Source organism: Cheilinus undulatus, linkage group 3, assembly GCF_018320785.1.
Source record: "Cheilinus undulatus linkage group 3, ASM1832078v1, whole genome shotgun sequence".
Taxonomy (NCBI): domain Eukaryota; kingdom Metazoa; phylum Chordata; class Actinopteri; order Labriformes; family Labridae; genus Cheilinus; species Cheilinus undulatus.
In genome coordinates this window covers 3,837,744-3,861,682 of record NC_054867.1, presented here as the reverse complement: position 1 = coordinate 3,861,682, position 23,939 = coordinate 3,837,744, and the positions used below count along the sequence as shown (strand labels likewise).

General features: G+C 40.7%; 1 protein-coding gene across 4 annotated transcripts in view; it reads right to left on the bottom strand.

Moving 5' to 3' along the window:
- Positions 1 to 23,939, bottom strand: part of plxnb1b (plexin b1b) — a 211,665-nt gene that overhangs the window by 140,888 nt on the left and 46,838 nt on the right. For all 4 annotated transcript variants that reach the window (XR_005991453.1, XM_041779107.1, XM_041779095.1 and 1 more), the window contains one exon: positions 21,751 to 21,821. The gene's annotated coding sequence lies outside the window, so the exon portion shown is untranslated. The remainder of the gene's footprint in view (positions 1 to 21,750; positions 21,822 to 23,939) is intronic.

Below are 23,939 nucleotides of genomic sequence, written 5' to 3'. Positions count from 1 at the left end.
TTTTATGGTACATAAAGTTGAACTGAGCTGTATGTTTGCTTTGCACCTTGGCCCGAGGCAAATTCCCCTTCTGAGACAATAAACCATATCTTATCTTAAAGCAACATTTCTCTTTAGTTTTCACACCGCTCTCACTAAACAATCAGACAGTTTTAGGGTACAGCAGAATATGCAAACATCAGAGGAGATGTCCAGGAGGGCTGATGAGTTTTTGCAATAACTACCTTCAAAGGTCTGAGTTTGTCGCAGCAGAAATTCTTTTATGCAAATGTATAACGCATTATCACCCAGCATGTGTGTATTTAAACTCTTAGTCCATTATGCTACAGTTAGACGACACTTACCAACCACCTTCAGTCCTTTTGAAAATTCAGTGGTTAAAAAAATGCCTAATTTATATGGATGGACATGATGAAACGGCTATATCTATAGCTAATATGGACTGTTAAGTATTTTTTTTAATCACAATTAGAAATGAGTATCTAAAACCAGTACTGACATGGTGCCAGTACAAACACATCTGATACCTACCAGACTGAATTACAACGTTGTTATTGATACTTCATTTTGATGCCCTGCCACCCGATGAAAGGTGAGAAATACGTCATAGAATTTGTGTTTTCCCATGTTTGACTGCCACCTTATAAAGACATTTCAGCAAATCACTTATGATACCAAGACATCTTTTATTCTCCTGCTGACTTTTAACACACATTTTCCCCCTCAGAAGTATCCATTCAGGAATCGTATAAAAAGTATTGATTTAGCATCGGTAGTGGAAAACAAAATACCGAACAAATAATAACCAAACCTAATCACAATATTTAAAAAGTAGTATTCATTCTTTTTTTACTTCATATAGTGCCAGACAATAAAAAAAATATTTGTCAAATCAAATAAAGAATGGCTGCAAGATTCAAATATTAGCTTTCAAGACTTTTTGCATTAATAATCCAGTTTTTGGCAATCGGATACCAACAGACTGCACTTTAGTGGGTGTCCCCATATTTTGCATTAAAAGTGCATATTCAACAGCTGCCCATAAATCATTTCTGTGGCTCCTATACCATTGCTTGACATCTATGCATCTTTCGCCACCAGTGGATAATAATGAATTGGTGCCAACTAGCCACAAGCCAGGAAGTACCTCTTTAACAGCTTTTCTCCCTTATATTGTCATACTAATACTTTTTAAGAGCACAGCAGTATACAGTTAAGCGAATAAATCTTGGGTCATGGTTAAATTGAAATAACAACTCAGTTCAAGATGAGGGAATCAGGATGCGTCATTCACAGACCAGTTGGTTCTAAGACCTGACGTTCCTGTGTGGGACAAGAGAACTTCTGATTTAGGGACAGTTTCAGTATTTTGCATTCTTGTTGTTTCAAAGATATGAAATGAAAAGGCACTTGGAAGTGAGCTCTTACTATTGAGCAGAGCCAAATGATCCAGATCTCTATAGAGTCCCTAAATCCCCATCACGCCGAGCAAGGTTAGACAAACAGAAATAAAGCCATGACTAAGAGAAAACAGCTGAACTGTGTCTACTCAATCAGTCAAACCCAGATGAAACGTCCCTGACCACCTCTGTACACAATCCTTTTTATCAAGTATGGAAAGTCCACTACTTGGATTGTGATCTTAAAACTGTATCACTGTGCTTTCACTGTCCTGAGGGGGTGGGGCGCCAATCAATGCCGACCTGGCAAAATGGATTAAATTTTTAGAAGGAGTTGAAGAAGGAAAAAAGCATACATGAGCTTCTGATGGAAGCACAGCATCATCAGTGTCAACACAGAGCTAAGAATAACAAACTCAGACTTATCTTATAAAGTCATCACCTCATGACGTTGCTGTACTGATGTTTAGAATGTTCTTTATTCTACCTTAAAATAAACTCCCTAACATTCTGAAATATGTTGCAGATTTCACAGACCTTGTTGGCTTCTCTCACTTTCACTTTTTTTCTTCTGCAATGATTCAATGAGCTGAACAGCCAATCAATTCTATGTCTCTCAGTGAGGAGTTCCATGACCAATTGAGCATGATTAATAGGCCAAAAACAGACAAGAGCTTGCAAAGCCCATGGTAAAAACTAGAAAGACAGATGCTAGCTGACTACCACCCACATGCAACAATGGCCAATGGCTGACAGTCTGCCAGCTGAATCACATATTTGAGAGCAAGCATTTCTGATCCATTATGTCTGTCACCTCAACTTCATTGTCAGTGTATCAACTAAAGCTTTAAAATATTTCTGTAGTGGTAACTTCCCAGAGAACTGAATTCCTGTTATTGGAGCTGCTCGTACAGTTCCTCATTATCTGATAAACCTACAAAGCCAGGGTCCCTGCAGTCAAACTTCCTGGGTCATATTTCATTTTCTCACCAGAACTTGAAGCTTCCTTCATGCCGACACACATTTTTTCAACCAAAGGTAGAGACGCTGCAACTTTATAGCTTCAGTCTGCCTTTAAAACACAACTGCTTCAAATCTAAGCCCTTGGCAGCTTTGCATTATTATTTAACCTGTTATGACAGTAACTATATTAAGCATATTAAAAACTCATAACAAAATGATGTTCCACAAGAAACAGCTTCAATATTTAACACCACTAGGTCCCAAATGGTGGAACAAATGAAATCCTTCCACAGGAGTGCTTCATAATGAGTGCAATTATGCATTTTAATGTTCATATTTACAATATAAAAACATGTTTCAGCTGTTTCAGGGAAATACTGGAAACCGTCTCTGGATTAGTGAGGCTGAGGTCGTCTTGATGAAGGTGCTTGGATTTGATTCTGAGCTGTTTTGCTCTTCCTGCAGATCTGCATTTTAGCGTTTTCTGACAGTCTGATGTTGATGAATGAAGGCACACATGTTAACATCCCTGTGTGTTAAAAAACCTGAGGCTCTGCACTTCAGCGTGTTTCAACACAGCTGCCTTGGGTATTCAGTTTTACACCATGGATGGAAGAGCATCTTTTCAGGGATCAATTCTAGTCTCCACCCACAGCAACCATTCCCAGGAGTGAGCTTAATCTTACAGACCAATTTATGCATTTTTCAAGATTTATTCTTACCTAGGAATATGATCTAAGAGCCCTCTAAAGACTGATATATGCTTCTGCATCTGATCAATGCCATAGCATGCACTGCAGGTCTATGTAACCCTGAACCCAATGCAGAAACCACTAAAGTGGAAGATGTGCACCCCCTAAACACCAGGCACAAACAAGTGCAAGAAGTTCCACTAAACTGATTTAGCAGTTCTGCTTTCCATCTCCTCTGATGCCTCCTCTCTTTTCTTTTTTGCAAAAACTGCGCTTTAATGGACTTCTGCTCAATATTTATAACTCTTAACCCACATACAATGCTTACTTTAGGTTGCTGTGGTTTCCTGTACACAAACAAGCAGAAAATGTGGTGACAGGAACAGTAACTGGCAAAAATCCTGGCACTGCCTTGCAGTCACTGGACACTGCATTACAAAAAACTTGGACACACCAGCACACAAGGATTTAGCACTCATAACAACATGGGTTACTACAGCATAGCTGCAGCATGGAGGACCGCAGAAGCTTAAACCAGGCTTTAGAACATTTGAGACTGACTGATATGTCAGTGAAACTGCAGTTGTATTTTCTTCTGTTTATATGATTTTTTAAGGAATGAAGCCACACTTAGGCTAAGCCATATTTGAGGCAAAATTTTCCTCCCCTGAAGATCCTGGGGGCATATACCGAGTCATGTTGACATGTTATGCAAAAATCACAATTTCAGGCTTTTCTAACAAAAAATATGTGCCCCTGGCCTGTCCACAATCCCCTCAAGTACCAGAAAAACTCATGTCTTTCCCTCCTCTCTTTCTTCACCTTCAGAAAATGTGTGCTAAAACAAGCCCTTCTCAGATTTTCCCCTCATGATGTCATGTGGGGAGTTAGCCCCGCCCCCAGGTTCGGTTGTCCCGCCCCGCTTGGAAAAAAGTTCTGCCCTCCTCTACTGATCTTCCTTTCAGCTGGCAGCTGAGAGGAGGATCAGGAGAGCCATATCTATTTCCTGAGAGGGGTGTGGTCAGGGGCGGAGTCAGACAGCTCAGTAACATTTAAAGCCACAGACACCGAAACAGCTCGTTCTGATCAGAGCTGAAACAGAGGGGGTTTTAGACATGCAAAAGTTCAATACTGGAGTGTCTTTTTTAGCAACAGACTTCACAGCCATGTTTTTGGGACCTCTGAGAACAATATAAACTTGTCTTAAAAGGGCAAAATATGTCCCCTTAAAGATTAAATATCAATAATGTCCATGGATTGAACCAACTGGAACCAGTTCTCAATTCCTATCCCTATGTGCACCCCTTATTAACACATTTGATAACAATGCGTGCAACTTTTATTCTTATCATGCAAAGCTTGATCAACACTGCAAAATGTTATGTTAATTTTGAAAAAGCAAAAAGATATGACTCTTTAAATTTATGGGGGAAATGGAACACTTGCCGGCATCTGATCACCGTTACTTTCCACACAAGTAAGTCAAATCTTGGTCAAGGTGGCGACTGAGGTTTATTAAAACATTCCGCCTCTCCTCCAAAAGTTCTTCAAGAACCTCAAGTCCAGTTGCCCCCTTGACCAAGATTTGGGCAACCATGACCTGGAGAACCTACAGAGAAATGGGTAATTAAATGATAAATCTGCCACATGTCCAGCAATGTACAGCACCAGCTTTAAGAGTAAAAGTGCCATAAAAACAACAACATTCTTCTCTGCTTACAGTGTGATATTATACTTCTGATCACAGCTCTGCCTTAGCTGCTGATAACACCCTCTGTATCTCTTTGTATTTTTTTGTATATCCACTGGCGCTGAAAAATTCCATTACATTAGGGTTGTAAGCCATGCCCTGCAGAGCCACAGTGGCACAACCACTGGTCGTGCTGACATGCCTCTTTGGTGGGGGGTGGGGTGTTGGTGTATCTATAAATACATTTCATCCAGTGATCTTTCCCACCATCCATTTTAACAGCAGAAGGTCCAATATTTCACAGACCACTTTTAAAAGCCTGGTCGTGCGGCTTTTCTGAAGCTTTTCCGTGCTTTGGCTTCTCTGTTAATGCTTAATTGCTCTGTGGTTCAACGCAAAGGGAAACAGTGAGGATGGGCTCCAATTTGCCAGCTGCCTCCTCCCCAGAGACCGGCGCTGGCGTCTGTGTGTAAATGTGCATGCAGGGAGAGGGGGAGGGTGCCAAATGGTGTGAGTATTGTTCTTTCACTGCTGCGAGGGTGTGAGTGCATGTCAGTGGGTCAGGCTCATTCCCCCGGGACGAGCAAACGTTATTGATCAGACTCATATGTGTGTTTAACTGTACCTCTGGGTGTCATTGTCTCTTTCCATTTACTCTCGCCCTCTCTTCATCTCATCACTCCAACCCCCGGCCTCTGCTCTGCTCTCCATCCATTTCCTCATTGCCTGTCCCCGTGTCCAATCTCTCTTTCTCAACAGCTAATTTAGCCTTCCATCTCACTGTTTCTTTGCTCTTTCTCGGTCTGTCTATTAATTTAGTCCGTCTCGGATGGATGGAAGGGGGAGGGAAGGAGAACAGAGACAGAGGACGGCTGGTTAAATGAGAAAGGTGAAGATACGAGACAACGTGGAGGATGGGAATCATTGAGACTCAGAGCAAAATAAGAGACGCTCACATATCTGAAGACCGGTCTGCCTGGAAGGACACCATCCAGTCCTGGTCTGGAGATCTATAAATCTATCCAACAAACCCAAAAAGACAAGTCTGTGATTTTAATCTGTGCTCTTATTTGGGCCATGAATGACTAAATGACTAATGGGTATAAAGAGCCTTGGAAGAGCTCCAGTGGGCCTTCAGTATAAAACAGGCTGTAATGGCAATAATGCAGGTCCTGGTGGCAAAAACATCAAATCATAATGTGTCCACTATTTGTGTTTGATTTTTCCACTGACCGTTCATACTGGTAGCATTACAGAGAGGAAGAGCTCCCTGAAAAACACAAACTCCTCTGATAAATCAGTGGATCCTGCTGAACACAGACATTCTGTATCTCCTACTGCCTTCATTCAGTCATTATTAGTGTAACTTAACTGACCCTTTTCTCAACAAGCTTTGGGTAAGTTATTCTGGCCTAATACAAATTCAAAACTCACTCATTCTTTTCAAGTCCAGCCACAAAATCTCCACTAAATTGAGGTCTGGGCTTTGACACGCCCACTCCAGAACATTCACCGTGGTGTTTCTGTGTAGCTTTCGCTGTATGCTGCCATCCTGCAGACTGATTAAGATTGTCCTCAAGGGCCGGCAGCCGAGAAGCATGCCCGTAGCATGATGCTGCCCCCACCATGGTTCCTAGTGGGAATGGTGTGTTTGTGGTGATGTGCAGTGTTTGGTGTCTTGTCTGATGACCAAAAAGCTCCATCTCGGTCTCATCAGACCAAAAACTTTTTCCACTTGACCACAGAGTGTCCCACATGACTTTTGGCAAACTCTAGCCAAGTTTTCTTCAACAATGGCTTTTTGAAACCTGGCCAACAGTTGTTGTCTGCAGAGTCTCTCCCATCTCAGCTGCTGAAGCTTGGAACTCCTTCAGAGTAGTCATAGGTGTCTTGGTTGGCTTCTCTCACTAGTCTCCTTCTTGCACGGTCACTCAGTTTGTGAGGATGGTCTGATCTACGCAGATTTATACATGTGACATATTCCTTCAATTCTTGATGATGGATTTAACTAAACCCCGAGGGATGATCAGTGGCTTGGAAATAATATTGTATGCATCCCTTGACTTAGACCGTTCAATAACCTTTTCTCTGAGGTGATCGGAGTGTTCTTTTGACATCACAGTGCAACGGTAGCCTGGATTACTGATTAACCAGTCTTCCAGACTTCATGCTACAATGACTTGAGACACATTCACAGCACTCAGGTGATCCTCATTTCACTAATCATGTGACTACTAACACAGATTGGCTGGACTTCTGTTGAACTAGATCAGTCACTTTTAAGGGGGTGAATATTTATGCAATTACTTATTTTATCTTACATCACAGGTGTCAAACTCATGGCTTGGGGGCCAAATCCGGCCCGTAGAACAGTTAAATCCGGCCCACAAGATTATCTCATATTTCTGTTATGACTGGCCCATCGGTATGAGATCTGCAGATTTCTATAACTATAAAAATGTGAACTTATCTTTGATGATTTAAGATATCCTTGTTAAGTCATGAAATCTGAAAAAGGAAGTCAGGAATGTGGGAAGAGAAATTAATTTGTACTTTAATTTCACATTTTCGATTTAGCATCTCACAATTAGGACTCAAATTTAGAATTTTGATTTTTAATTTCATACTTTGAGTGTTTTAACTCATAATTTTGACTTCTCATATAATATTCTGAGCTTTATGATTCATAATTCTAATTTCTAAGTGATATTTGGACCTTTTTAACCAATTATTTTGTATTTTACCTCATATTTAACTTCAGCCTTTGACTCCATAATCCAATAGTTTGACCTTTTAGACTCACAATTTAAAATTTTGAATCATATTTTGACTTTTAATTTCATGATTACAAATTTCATTTCATATTTGACCTTTTAAACTCATGATTTTGACTTTCTTTCTAATGTACTTCCATTAAAAAACATTATTTTTCAATTTCAAATTTGTGTTTTGACCTTTTTGAACTAATAAATCTACTTTTCTTAGACTGTGAGCCTTTAAACTTATCTTTTTTACATTTTAAATGTCAAAATTGTTTATCATCAGTGCTAAGTTTTCTTTTTTTCATGTTTTATTTTCTAGTTTTTGGTTAAAAAGGTGACCCTGTAAGGCCCTCAGGTTAGTCCTGAATCCAGAATCCGGGCCCTGCTAAGATTGAGTTTGACACCCCTGCCTTAGATATTTTGTTAAACTGATATTACTTTGTAGAAATCTGTTTTCACTGTTACATTAAAGAGGGGTTTTCTTTCTAAATTAAGTTAAATTACATTGACCATTAGGACATAATGTTTGCGAAAATAAACTAATTGCGATATTTTTCCCCAGTATTGCAATTTTGACATTAAATGCAATTAATTCTTAAGATCTTTATATTATGTTTTTTTTTTCTTTACAATAAACACAAGCAATAAAGCATTCTATATTATAATCAGCACAATCTTAGATAAAACTAGGGCTGAACAATTTTGAAAAATACCAAATTATGATGATTTTGACTCATATGGCAAATTGGAAAGGAATTGATGTATTGAAGGAGATACATTTAATGTCATTCTCATATTTAATAAGAAAAACCTACACAAAAGTTGGATTTTTGTAGACTATTCTAAAAAATTGCCTGTAGTTAATTGCATAATCCGTAATGCATAACAGCTCTGCTGCAAAAAAAAGTTTTAACCTGCTATTTGACACAAATGAAAGAAGGTTAAATAAGTATTGCACCTTCTGCGATTTGAAAAAAATTGCAGCAGGCCACAATGCGATTTAATCTAATTTTCAATTAATTTCCCAGCCCTATTGACCATGATTGATTTATAAATCAATAACAGGGTAAAATATTTTGTAGGCACAGTATTAAATCAGCCTCTCACTCACTCATAAAAAATGTTCTTATTTCCAACCACATCCTGAGTTGGGGGTGAAAAATACAGCATTCATTCATGCATCTCACCCTAAAAATGTCAGGACACTTTGCAAGAATTCTAATGTGGTCCAAAATTGCATGACCGGCCATTGTTGCCTCAACTTGTTGCTGCAACTCTTAATTCTTTTCCAGACATTAGAAAGAAAAAAATCTAAAAGCGAGGGCCATAATTTGACAAAACCTGACTTAACCTTGACATCACTGGACATATTTCATCAGCTCATAACAGATGGGAAAACAAATTAACACAGCTGCTGAGCCCCAAGCCTCAGCAACGAACAGGCAAATAACCAAAACCACATACCGACACCACAGCAGAGCAGCACATGGCGCATCCTCTCATTTTAATACATTTGAATAGCAAAAAGCGTAATGTGTTGCTCACACGGCCCAGCTGAGAATGCCTAATTAGGGGTGAATCCAAAAACACGCCACTCTGTAGTGTTTTTTTGTTGTCTTGTTTTGTCTCAAGGGCTTTTGGACAAATTAGCATGCACAAATGTGGGGAGTGGATCACATCAATTAACCAAAAAGTTCTTTGTAGTTGAGGATGTTTTGGTTAAAAGCTCTTCCTCTCCATACTGCCCAGTTCCAGCATTTTCCTTTCAAAGCCCAGTATGGAAGAGATGACCCACTTTTTTCACCTTATCACAGCTTCCCCCACCTTTGATAGCACAGGAATCCAAGATCAAAAGCAGAACACGGCCTGGTGAAAGCACTCAGCCCTGCATGGGTCTAATGTCCTTAAGGTGTGGAGCATCTTCAAGGAGGAGGGGCTTTAGAATTAGACAGGAAACTAAATGGAACAAAAGCTCCAGGCTGCTGAAAAGCCTCAGCCAGTGAGTGAAAGTCACAGGGATGGTCAAGCGGTGATTGAGATTCTGCACGGTGCTCAGCTTGTCCGGGAAGGCCGAGATGAATGTAGGTGACTTTAAATTTAAAAGAAAAGGACACAATCAGTGAAATGAGTGTCTTCATTTCTCCTTCTTGTTCGTGGAAGTCAGGTGAAGTTCAAGCATAGATCATGACGCCGCTGAGACGAAAACACAATCAACAAAAAAAAAGAAGACAAGAGGACGACTAAATGACATGATTTGATTATATTGTCCTGCTTGCTGCGAGCGTTTCCAGCTGCGTCGCTCCGGGAAAGTCACCTTGTCTCTTTGAGGGTGAAGCGGTACGAGGGTGAACTGGGCTTGGCATTACATCACTTCTTTATTTAACACTTTCATGCACTGTGAAACAGACTCAAGACAAACAAAGAAAAACAGCACTAAAATATGCAATTATCAGGTTTACCTTGAAAAGAAAAAAAGCTCTGGAGCTCAGAAAAACCCGCATCTTTGTCATCTGGAACATTTAGTCCCTGGGAACAAATGACCTGCCTGTGATTTACAGGCCTCCTGGGATGAATTTATGATTAGCAGCCACTTTCTGAGATGACCACATCCTTCAGGGATCCACACAACAAGAGGACGAGTGATAATGGATTCACTACTGACAGACTTACTTAAGTACTCACTTATGAGCTGATTACAAACACCGCCACATCCCAGGAGGTTTCCTCTGGAGGGAAATGAGCTGTTTGTTGTTTTAGCTTTCATCTCCTCATGAGGCAAAACACAATGTCTATTTATACATCCTTACATCACTGCCTTCTCCATCTTTTCCAACAGGGATGCCCTGGCATTAGAGAGCAGGGTTAAGCTACAGATGAAATGTTAAACTGATAATTAACAGGAGCACAGATGCTACAGCTATGCACTGAAAGGGTCTTCTGAACAGCAGCTGCAGAGTGACATTATGAAACAGGAGTCAGATTTCTTTTACCACATGTCAAGAGAGAGGACTGTTGATCCAGAACAATGTACACAGAGCTAGGTGACCAACATGACAATGACACAGGATCAAAAGTTAAAGATCAAAGTTGTCCTGTGCTCTCATGGTTTCGGGTGGATGACACACAAACAAAGGAAGAACCAACAAACAGTCTGACAGAGAGGAAGGATGGCAGAGCTGTTGACTTCAGTGTCCAGGTGGTCTTCTGTTTTAGTCAGAAAAGGTCCGAATATTTGGTGTGTTGAACTTTGGATAGCTCAGGAGTCGAGTGCACCAGCTGGTCATAGCTGAGTGTGAGGTAACATCGGACGCTACAATAAACTTAAAGTTAAACCCTGAGCACCAGCTTTACTTAGGCTGAATCCCAATTCTCCCCTTAACCCTCAATCTTAACCCTCAGTCTCAACATGCATGTTCCCTCGAAGTGCGAGGGCTGTCCCAATTTTCCAGAGAGCTGAGTCGAGGGGTGAGTTTGAGGGCTTTATCCCCCTCAATTTTGAGATGTTCCTGGAACTCCCTTGGTATTGAGGGTTGTCACTCAAATAAAGATAGCGGCGAATGCGGGGAAGAAATCGAGCTACAAATGTAGTTATATTTCTTTGTTAATAGAGATCTAAAAATTATGAACACCACTTTAATATCTTAGTTCAATGTTATTTTGTGGGTTATTTGCCTTTTTGTAGTGTAACATTTACTTTTATTTTTACGAATGTAAGCCGGTAACTGTGCCGTTGCGTTCTTCTTTTTCTTCCTCTTAATTGACAGACTATGCAGTTTTGGCACATCACTGCCCTCTACAGTCTGAAATTGTAACTGCTATTAAGGGGTGTCCTATTTCTAAGTCATGAGATGGCCCTTACACTTGGTTTTGAGGGGCGAGTTAAGGCTGAGGGTTGAGCTTGAGGGTAAGATTGAGGGTTAAGGGGAGAAGTGGGATTCAGCCTTAAACTCTGTTTCAGTTACAGCCTAGGGTGGAGCAGGCTTAGGATGGACTAGCCAGACTTATCCAATGTCATATGAATTGAAAATGCACATTAAACATCCAAAATGTGAAATTACAAACACAGGGATTTCAACCCAAACAATATTACGAGTACAGATCAGCACTGCCCAGCTTCGCCCATAAGCTGTTTACTTCTTGTTTTGAACTGAACTCTTTTCTACATCTAATAAGAGAGAGGTCTGGCTGCAGAATAGAAATACAGGCTAAAACAATGAATAAAATCTGATTAAACATCCGTTTAGGGTTATGGTACGATGATATGAAAATATATAAAGACAACTAAACTCATGTGGCTCTGACATCTGTGTAAGCAATGTAGCTAGCATAGCTTAAGCTGAGCTCACAAAGCTGCTATGCAGCCAATGTAGCTATGTAACTAACATAGCTCAAGCTAAGCTCACAAAGCAGCTATGTACCTACATAAGTACATTCTCTACCAAGGTATGTTAGCTTTGGCTACATTTGCTAAAGCTTACTGAATTACACATGCTTGCATAGTAACCAAAACTACATAGTTAAAGTTAGCTTTAGCTTTGTTTTCTTTGTCTAAAATGGGTCTATACATAATTTCAAGTTTAAGTGAACCCCCAGCTGAGAGCAAACTCAGCCCTCTTCAGACTTTTGAAAAATGCAAAAAAAAAAAAAAAAAAAAAAAAATTGGACAGTTTGGTACTGAGAGGAGGGAGGGGAAAAGAACAGGGTTGTCCAGATGAGGCAGGACTGACAGTGACATCCCCCTTGCCAGAAAGTGACACAGAGTCCTGCAGCACTGCTGCCTCAGAGTCATCTTTTGAGGTGGAGGATTTTTCCCCTCCAGAGTCCCCTGAATGAGGCTGTAGTGTAGTGGTAGACCATGGTGGTCCTGAGCACTACCTGTTTGGTCCGTTTGCTCCAGCACTGGCATAACCAAAGCCAGAGCTCTCGGAACCTGGGCAGTGCAGTCTCAGTGCAGGTCTCTGAATGGAAAAGTTGGTGAAAGGCAGTATCATTCTACCTTCTATATAAAGTTTGTGATGTAGAAACCTACTGATGGTAGGTACAAATGTCAGACATAACACCAGCATTGATGTCACTATAGAAGTTAGAAAATGATAGATGTGTGTTATTTTTCAGTGCTAACTTCTCCATAAACATTCATGTAAATTTGCAGAATGAGACCAAGTTCAGCTATGACCAATCTCTGTTGGAGCACTTGGTGTCAATTTGAGTCTCAAAGTCAGTTGTAGCCGAATCAAACGTAGGAGATTAGATGGACTTTACTTGTGCACTCTGCTCCACCAATCTTTGTGTATATATATATATATATGTATATATATACATATATACATATATATATATGTATATATATATATATACATATATACATATATATATATGTATATATATATCATTAACTGGTTTGCTCTCCCTAAAAATAAACAAAAGCTTGGAAAACACCCAATATCATTTGTCAAAACCATGTTGTGAACAGCTCATTAAAAAATTGAAAAACACCCTCACCTTGGTGTCTCTTGTCTGGGAACACAGCAATTAGACGTTGGCCTTTTAAAACCTATAAACTTTATCCATTAAATCACAAAGGTATCAGAAAATGACCGGTGTAACTAACTACCAACCTAATCTTGCAGGACAGTCAGTGCCGAGGCTTAATTAGCTCTCACAGATGGTTCACAAAGAGAAAGCTAGAAATAAATAATCAGTCCACCATGATAATTCACCAAAAAACAGCCTCTGCCTTCCAAAACAACTCTTCCCTAATGAAAGGAGAAGACTGATTAAATAAAAGGTGCTCTAACAGCGAGTGACCCTCTCACTTGTACGAGACATGGAGTGACCGTCATCACTGTCGTCATTAGCAGCTCTCACCCAGCCTAAAGTCACACTCATTTGCTGGCAGCGGCAGTTCACATCAGTCTGAGAAGACTTTTCCACTTTGTTGAGTCTGTTTCATGTGAAGCAGGAGACACACCTCATGGAGCAGCCGATAACTGCGTCATACCAAACCTTCTTTAGGGCCTAAATAGACAAATCAGCAACCACAGATGACAAAGAAGTACCTGCACAAACCAAGTACTGTAGCTAGGTGAATGAACAGGAAGTGATGAATAAGCTTAAAGTCGACCACACAGTACTACCAGGGCTCAGTAAGTCTTCAGATGACTTGAGTTAATCTGGTGATGCAGTATGAGCTCATTTAAGTAGGTTTATTTGGTATCACCCCAGATTCTTTATCAACCCCCCTCATGTTGGTTAAGATGTCTGATACGCTTAAAAGCCTGCTAATCTGCAGCCCCTCGATCTGTCCCTCCTAGCTGAGGTCTGAGCATAGGTTCAGAGGGACCTGCAGCAGCAGATGTGCTATAACACAGTCACAGTGAAGCTGGAGAGGCTTTTATTCTGAAGCTATAGCATGGCACGCAACAAACCAAATTTATATTTGAGTCCAGCTGTGTTTCAATCTAAATACCATGTACTGGACTGTTGTTCAGAGCCTTTTCAATCAGGATTGAAATCATTTGATGGAATGAGATGGTTCAAGTGAAATGAGATCATTGCTGAGAAAAATGGATTACAGGGGGCGGGGGTGGGTGGGGGAAGAGGCTTTAGATACCTATGAGCTGTTTTGGGTTTATGCTGCAGCATCACAATGCAAACACGGATGGTAAACTACAAAAACTCACAGGAGACTACGGCTCATCCTGCTTTGATTAATTTCTTCACATGACATCTCTATGGCTGATTAAGCTCCTCAGGCTACTTTCATTTTTAGGGTCTTCCAAATTCAACATGAGGGTCTGTGTTAAGCAACACAATTCTTGTGCTGGGTCTCCCAGGCGTTTATTGTTGCTATGATAAATATTTGCTTTAATCAGGGAAATATTGCCAAGAAAACATGAACTTCATGTAGAGGAAACATGTTTTAGAATGAGCAGTTTGTGACCCTAAATACTGTTCTCTTGAAGAATAAGTTAGATTAGATCTCCTCTGCCACTGTTGTGGACAAATCTGGTGTCAGATGTCCCGTACATTCTTGATTTTGATTGGCCATAGAGTGAAAACATTGAAGAGCACAATAACGGTCCAAGTGTTGATCTAGCTTCAATTGAGAGTATTTGTGAGGACAAGGGATGGATATGGAGACCTGATTCTACTTGTATAAGGACCCAGTTCCACATTTTTTAAAACTGAAAATCAATAAGTCTGAGCTGATCAACAGCACTGTTTCCCTTTTCATTTATTTGGTGTGGCGGCCCGCAACCCAGTCACAAACCCCCTGGCAGTCCGAATGAAAGACAAGAAGCACGTTATTTGTTGAAATAAAAAACTTACTAAATGATTAGTCAAACCAACTAAAGCCAACTGAAACCATCAAACTCTCGCTAGGGCGACAGTTTAAAAGCTAAACAAATGTACCAGTTTGTGGCGGTAATGCATCAGTTTGTTTGCCAACCACCGATAAAACCTTAAGGCCTTGTCCACACGGAGATGAAAACGTTATATTTTCCATTTTGTTTTGAAAAAGTTTTCCATAATCACGGGATCATTTCAGGAAATGTCTACATAAGCATGGAACCATTGAAAACGACTGAAAGCGCTTTAGTATATATGCTGTAGTATATATGCCAAGCCTGTAAGTGGCGCTGTAACGCTGCCACAGGAATGCACCAAAAGAGAAAAGACAATTACGGAAAACTGCCACAAACTTTCTCCTGGTTGCCCTTCTGGTTGTTCTCCGCGGTGGATTTAAGAACATCTGGTGTGTGCTGTTCACAGTGGTGGTAAAGGAGCAACAGGTTTTGCTGTAAAAGCCATAATAAGCTCACTAGCTTCTGAACACAACCCTGCAGTCCACCATTGTTGTTTTGGTTATACACACACATGCGTCGTAAGTGAACTACACTATGTATGATGTAATCATTTCAAGAAAGATGCAGTTGGCTGTCCACATAGAGACAAAACGGTAAGTGTTTACAGATTTATTCTGGGACCAGGTTTCAAAAAGTATCGTTTACAGCCTCCCAAAACGCCGTTTCTGTGTGGATGAAATGCCGATACGACAAAAAACTTTTGTGTATACTCCTGAATTCTTCTCTGTGTAGACGGGGCCTGAAAAGAAGCAAAATAGCATCTTCTGGCACTGATTCCAATGTTCCATCCTCTCTTTTTCATTTGCTGCTGGCAACACATGTTTGCAGTTTGGTCAATAATCAGTTCACATGAACTGATTGTGTCTAGATTCAGGTCTGTTCCCCTCACCCAACAGGTTTTTGTGCCAACTAGCCAGGCTGACTGTCCCCAGCTAGTGCACTCTGGTGCAGACTTGGCCCAACTGGAGATTATGGGTAAAATCTGGCAAAAAAAAATCTTGTAGTGTGTCTTCAGCTGAAGGGGTGGCTGTGGTGAGTAAGCACGGCCTAGGGTACCATCCAGGCGGGTAAGTTGGGTTGCCACGAGCCCCTAGCACTACTAAGGATGTCCCAAGGGCCTGAAAACCACAGGCAGCCTCCGGACATGTCACGAGGGGAGAAAAGGTCTGGGAAAAAGAAATGCTGTTGAGGTTGACCTTGGTGGCTGAGCAACACACGTGTGTCGACATACTTCTTGACTCTGGCAACCCTCAGCCCCAGGTTGTACATCCGGCCCCGTGATGAATCCTTAGCGCCCTACATTCCCAAAACTAGTGCACATGACTGTACCAAAATTGTTTTGATATGCCAAAATTCTTGATTTGTAAATTTATACTTTAAACACATAAAGAAAACAAAGAAGTTCTTGTTTTGCAGTATTTACCCCTACCCACCCCCCACTCAAAGTATGATTTTCAAGCCGAGCCATGTCCTTTAAATGAATTCACTGGTGCACAAATGGCTTTGTAATAAAGGTTATGAACATAATTGAGTTGCTCTTAAATAATAAGCACGTCATTATTTTGAATCAAATTAAATGCAACACCTTGGACTTTGGCAGCTACTGTGGGTCAGTCCTCCTCCTCCTCCTCCACTCAAAGCCGCTGTATGATCGCCCTGACTCTCTGTAGTGTCCCTTTAGTTTTACTACTAATCCAAAGTTAATTCAGTGTGGACACTGGCAGGAAAAAAAACATATTTACAATCCAAACAAGGCGACATAATGTTACGTAAGATTACATCATGACGTGTTAAAAGCTGGGTCAGTAAAGAGACGGTTTGGTGAAGGTAAATAAAACATCATCATGGTGTGTTCAAATGTCATTTCAAAGAAAGGAAATGTGGGTTTTGGCAAGAAACCTGAATAAACACAGTCGTTAAAATCAGCAGCTACATTAAAAAAATGGAAGCATCCCTAATGAAATGATACTTCTATAGACGGCAGGACTTGGCTTTCTCCTCTGATTCTGACTCAGATTATTAATAAATACTTAACAGGACTGCACATTATCATGTTTGTATTTTTACCATTTCAACCTAAATTTCCAGAGGCTTTGAACCAACCCTGTGACTCAGTGTGACAGAAGCAGGACAGTTACAATAATGGACCCTGGCCTGCAACCAAACAGAAAACACAAACCAGAATGAATCATGCCAAAATGAAGCCAAACAGAAGATCCTATTTGTGTTTCCTTTGGCTAAATCTGATCAGAGACAAATGGTTTCATTGTGGTTTCAGGGGCTCTGAATGCAGATTTATTTTCAGCCTTTTCTTTGGTACAGTTTTCACTTTGTATCCTATCAAACAGGAGCGCTGTGCAGCATTTAAAAGGGACGCTGTAACAGGTTCTGGTTGTTTCTGAGCGTGCCCGTGGAAAGGAAGCCAACACACCTTAAAATACACCACACATTTCACTCTCCCACAGTGTTTCCTGTCTACACTGGCTGATCATTTCCCTGTAATCTAATGCTTGGCTTCTCATCTCCGGTAGCCTCAGCTATGTGCATGTCTGTGTTTGTGTCTGAGTTTGCATGTGTGTGCCATGGCTGTCTCTCTTAGAACTGGGGACCAGTAATACACAAATGATGACACATATTTTAAACTTTCCCAAACTAAGAAGCTCAAAAATCACACATATGAAAACCTGTCAATGTTTACAAGTTTGCCTACTCTAGTGTGTGTAGGTGAGCTGTGTAGGCTTAAGTGTTTTGCATGTAACACAAAGGTCAAGTGCTGAAATAAGATGAGTGTTTGGCTGTGCTGTTCATGCCAGTCTCAGTGTAATCAGTGAGTTAAAAGCAGGGTTTTGAGACAATGGCTGCATGTATCTGCAGACAAACAGAGCTGCTGTAAAGCCACAGATAAGTGAAATGTGTGCCAGCAGAGTTTTAAGTGTTTGCACTTCCAGCTGAGTGAAAACAGGCAGAGTTAATGTGGACACGAGGTGACTCAGTGATAACCTGTGGTGAGTGTTGTAACTAAATGTGTCCGTGTCCTTTGGGAGAAACGCTGTTAACCAAAGTGCAAGTGCAATTTTACAGCACTTATATGGATCATATACAGGAGCAATGCATCCTGGTTTCTGTGGCAAAGTCAAAGCAGGGAGAACTGATTCTGCACAGTTGGAAAGATACAGTATTGCTCAATTTATGGTTCAGAAAAAATACGAGGAAACCCTCTGGAGTAAAAAGCCATCAGTTTGATAACTACAAAAACTACTTACTGTAAAATCAACCAACCATAGTAGCTTGAATTTCAGTGTCAGTTTATTAAATAATGAGGGGAAAATATGTTATAACTTTGTGTTTTGAGTTTGTTTTTTCCAACTTCTAAAATTGAATTTGAAAATTAACAGGTCATACTTTACATGTTATCTTACTATTAGACTATTAAGAGATAACATCATACAAAGTGGCCTTAAGGTTGTGACCTTCTGAGATTTAAAACCACAAATTTCCTGGTTCTTTACTGACTTTTTGGCACTTGTTTTTCTTGACAGAACAGATGTTTTTCACTCTTCAACCGGCCTGCTTCAGTATGAATAAGTGATAGGTTTGCGATCTCTATGGGTGGGATCTGCCGATGTATCTAACGGCTGCTGCCACGCTAACCATCAGCTCAGATGTAGTTGTAGGAAAGCGGCAGTTAAATTGGAACTGGACCGCATTTTTTTTAAAACAACACACCGAAAGCTTGTCTTGGCAGAGATGTTTTTGCACGTCCCTTGATTAGCCTTGCCATCAGTGTTGTTCACTGAGAAGTACCACCATTAACAATCTACAGCAGCAGTATCCTGTCAGGCTCTGCGCTAGACAACGTCATGTTTCGCTCCTATTGGTCCGTCATAAATGTGGCACACAGAACATTTAACCAATTACCCTTAGAGAATGTTTTTTTTAAGGTTCTGCCCTTCCCTGCTCTGCTTCCTATGGGAGCTTTCCCAAATGACTGTGAAATATATCCATGCAATGGATGTATGAAATAATCTAGGTTAGCAGTTTTCTGCTGAGCAGGCATGCATTTCAACAGGCATCCCAGAAAGTTGTGGTCAGTTTTAACCCAGTCTTGTTTTATGGTGACTAAAATTACTAAAAGTGAATGTAGTTTTCATCGAGGAGACTAAAACAAGGCTGGAATACAATTCCGTTTTCGTTGGACACTTAAAATCCATGACATTTCTCCACTGTGCGTAAATCCATCAAAACCCAATGCATCTGTAGCTCGACTCCCTCTCAGGTGTAGAAAGCAGGGGTTCCAGGTTTGGCAGAAAAAAATGTATGATTTAGCAGGGCATTCAGGCAAAAAGGTACAAATTCTTTGTCGAAAAGTAAGACTAAAACACATGGACTAACACTGCATTGAGATGTTTCTGAGTTTTTGTTGACTAAAACTTTAAAGGGTAGAGATGATTTACATGTGACTAAAACTGTGAACATTTTAATCCTAAAGTTAAGACTAAAATTAACAACAGTGGTCATAATTAACACTGGATTCATTTATCTTAACTTATCTTAAATGTTAAGTTTAAGACTGGTTTGGTAATAGTGCTCAGAAATAAAAGTAACAAGTGTTGTTTTCATCTTAAATGATTATGAATAGGGATGCGTGCGGTTAATTGGTAAAACAGTTTCAATCAAATTAGCCGGCGCGGGATTTATTAGTAGGTTAAACTAATTACCTATCATTTTTCATGAACATGGGCTTGAAATCCCAGTCTATAATGCTCTTTTAAACTGTAATGAACCTCCCACAGCTAGAGGCCGCAGTAGCTTCAGTCAATGGCCGCTACCTTCCTCTCTGGCACTTTACCGGATGTAAACATGAGAAGCTCAGCAGTGGCTTGGCGGTTAGCTGTCGAGGGTTGAACTCACATATAACTACTCACATGAAGCAAGAAGAGGCCAAATATCAAAGCACGGTATTAACCTGCAAAGAGGAACGAAGGTGGGCAGCACTAGCTTTCAATGCTAGCCTCGCTGTAGAGTTTATCAGGCTAACATCACACCTGCTGACCCAGTGACCCTGTGAGGAATTTGACTGTTATCTACAGGTATTTTTTTTTCCTCCTTAGACTAGTCGGTAAAACGAAATGTAAATGAGCGTTTAGCCGAATAGGGAAATAGACGCTTAGGAACATCCTTAATTATGAAAAGGCTGACAGTGTTTTTATATGAATCAACAAAACCCTGTAATATCACTTCTTTGTATGTTTTCGTATGCCAATACTGTTGACAAGCTGGTAGCACAGTGCATTTGTGTGAGTTTTTAGCTTTCTTTGACTACTCTACAACACAAGTGTAGAGCACCATCAGCAGAAAGAGAACTGAGCACTGTATAAAAACTGTGAGTCTCCCGCATGTAACAACATTTAGGTGTCGCTGCTGCTGCTGTCACAGATACACCAGCTTGATGCTCCAGGCAGACACTCACTTACACACGACCGGTTTTAAGTGAGTGTACTATCAGCAGCAAATCGCTCCAGCGCTTGTTAATGCTATGTCCACATACAGTATAGAGTCTGTTGGTGGCATAGATGCCGCTGATTCACTAGATTACACCTGCAGTGTGTGCCGTCACAGGCTTCTAAACACAGTGAGCTGTCAGTTAATTAGATGGTGCATTGAAAGGCTGATCATATATACTAAATGTAAGTTCTAACATCATTAGAAATGGTTAATGGTGCACATGTATATTGTATATGATGCTTTTTGGTAGTGTGGCAGATTTGGGACAGTTGGACGAGTTCTATAAGGCTTAACTAAGCCTAACTTGTATCGGAAAACAATGGTCTGTGGGCATTTTAAAAGCTGTGTGAAGAAGACTAATAAGCCACAGTATCTCAAAAAACAGTTTCCCCTTGTGTTCCAGTCTTCTCCCCAAAAACGGACAGAGCCTCTGTGCTCCAGCTGAAGGACACTTGGATGGTGTCTCAAACCACCAGGCCAATCTTCCGCCCTGTTACAGCCAGACCTGAATGACGGGGTTGGGGTTATGAAGCTGCTGACAGTGGGATGCGACCCTGGATGTTCTGCTTATTTGAAACAGATGGCTGGATGCACGAGCCACAAAGAGAGGTTATGAGAAGACATAAACGGTTGACCCTCCAACACCATCCGCCCCATTCAACCACAACTGCTTCCTGGCTCCCCCCTCGCTGGCGTATCCTCCAACCAAGTCCTCCACACTCTACCCAAGCCTGGGAATAAATAGTCCTGGCTCATATTTCACAATGTAATCAAAACACTGGGCTTTGTGGGAGCGCCCAGAGGACAGCAGCCTGGCAGAGCGGTGGGACAGGGAGGAGGAGGACTTGGACAAGGAGGAGAAACAAGGAAGAGGGATTAGGCTTTAGTTTATGTAACCAAGGTCAGCTGAAGGAAAAACACAATAATCCTTGGCAAAGGCAAAAACAGTACAAGAACAAGGGAGCAGGGCTGGCAGAGGGAAGGGAAATATGAAAACAAACAGATAAAAGTCACAGCAGGGAGGCCTCCGTTTGCATGGCCAGAGCTTGGACTTTGGCGTGGAGAGGAGTAATTGGGAGCAGCCGCTAACACTTTAAATAGCTGCTGACTGTGGTGGGATGCGGTTTGGGGGGAAGTGGACTTGACACCACGGGGAGGAGGAAACTCCAACCCCATGAGTCTTTGTGTAATTCAGATGAATTGAAGGAAATAGAAAAATAAACTTCAGTGATTGCCCTATACACAGATCAAGCTATTTTGGTGCAAAATACCAACATTTTACCAGAAATCTCTGTTCTGATGTTATATTTAAATACACCATGACTACCACATTTTTACTTTGTAGAAGCAGACAGATCAGTTTCTTACCTAGAGAGGTTCAGTGCTGGTTTTCTTCCATTTCTAATCCTTCAAAGACCCCCATGGGGATTTGTCCAAACCTGTAGGAGGACAAGGGGGAACAATTTTTACAGCTTTTCTTTCATAACAGCCAAAACAGCATGACATAGACTACAACAAAAACTGTCTTTGTGGAAAAGATGATGTTAGCAGGAGTCTATGGCTGTAATATTCTCTTCCACAAAGTGAGCTTAAACCATTTGCAATGCCTGCCATGTCTTCTTAATTCATTCTTCGCAGGTGAGGGCCTCTTTTCTTCATACAAGGCAGCTTTTGTTCAGTGTGACAACAAAGACTGAGCTGATCAGAGAGCAAGGGAAGAGCAGCCACAAAAGTCACCTTTTTAAAACCAGACGAATGGCTGCCAAAGAGAAGAGAGCCTGGCACGACATGAAAAACAACCTGTCTTTTGCAATTTCCTTACAATGGTTCATGAGAGAGTGGTTGAATTCATCATAATTTCAAAAAGATTGTAAAATTGAATGATTTCTCAAACATTTTGGGTGGAAAATAAACTGGTATTTCATTCTGCTCAGACAAACAACTCAGTGTAAACTTTTTCCAAGATGAGTTTTGATCTTTCAAATCTCCCCTTCTTGCACTTATGGGGCTTTTCCATTACACTAAGCGTCTGCCCACTTGGTTTGACTTGGCATGGCAGCCCAGCACAGCAGGGGATTTGCAGTTCCACCACAACCGAGCTACCTGTCTGAGGGCATGTCTAGAGGTGATGGCGTAGCATCTGAGTCAACAACATTAAATAGCTGCACTTCAGTAAGACTTGGGTTAGGGTTTGTGCAAGAGTTGGCCATTGCATCACTTCAAAGTTTCTCTTTGCTTATTCTATTGGTAACCCAGCAGGTATTTCAAAATTTGGTGCAGCAGCTGCTACTTAAACACATTTGCGAAGCATCCCCGAATGATGATGACTCGCTGTGACATCACTGCGGTGTGCTTGGAGACGGGATGGGCATGCTTTGGCCCTGTTCAAGAGCAGGACCTCTCTAGGCATGGCCAAACTGGTGATGGAAAAGTAAATCAGCACAGTTTGGTTTGGATCGGTGCGGCCTAAAGTCATAGTGGAAAAGCTCCATTAGAACTGTACTACTACTTCATCTTAACCCTCAATCTGCACACCAGTATAAAAAAGTATGCTCTTATGGAAGCACAGAGATTTAAAATAACAAAGCTAACAACAGTTAGATTCATAACAGCATATTTTAATAGCAAACAGCAAAAAGTGTTGCTGAAAATAAATAGTTGTCATGGATGACTGTAGGCCCAGAGATAAATGTGATATATGATATCATTGTTCAATATTTCAGTAAACAATATGAATTGATATAAATATTTAAGTGTATACTAACTGCAGCTCATTCTTTTTTAAATGGACTAAATGTTAAAGGTCTCAAAGTGCCTAAATCCCAGCAGTTCACACTAATCCATTCACTCCTTATTCACACACTGATGGCCAAAGCTGCTCTGTAAAGTTACCATCAGTATTAACTTATCCCATTCATATGCATCTAAATTATGGCTATTATTTAAATTATAAATTGTGATTTACCTCATGATTAATCTCTCCTTTTTCACATTTTTGCATTTAAAACAACTTTTGTTTAATTTTTGGATTTCTGTGCTGTCATACACTAAGGGCAACTGACTTATAGAAACTTTTATGGCAATGCCTATTGATTACAATTAAATTAGTTCAAAAGCAATAAACCCATAGGTGCATGAATCTCAATATGAGGGTGCATGAAGCAAAAAAGGAGGAGGCTGGGGTGGAGGAGGTTAAGATTTGCCAGCAGCAGCAGCAGCAGTGTGGTGCATCGGCATGAGTGCAAAGAAGGATTAGTAAGTAGGATGTTATATTTAAAATACACCGCTGTATTTAGAGAAAGAGCTGTGATTGGCTGTGGGAGCTGGCCATATGGCTACTGTGTCCTGCATGAACTAATGCTAGGCTTCATTTATGGCCATAAATCCAGACATCTACAATGTGTTCACTGCAAATGCTCATCCCAAGGCAACAATGATATTGTAATTAATCTCACAGTCAGCTCGCATACATAAAAATGTCAAAATATTTTCAAATGGTTTCAAACTATCAACAGGAGACTAAAATAAAACAACTTTATTGTTTTGTATAGATGATG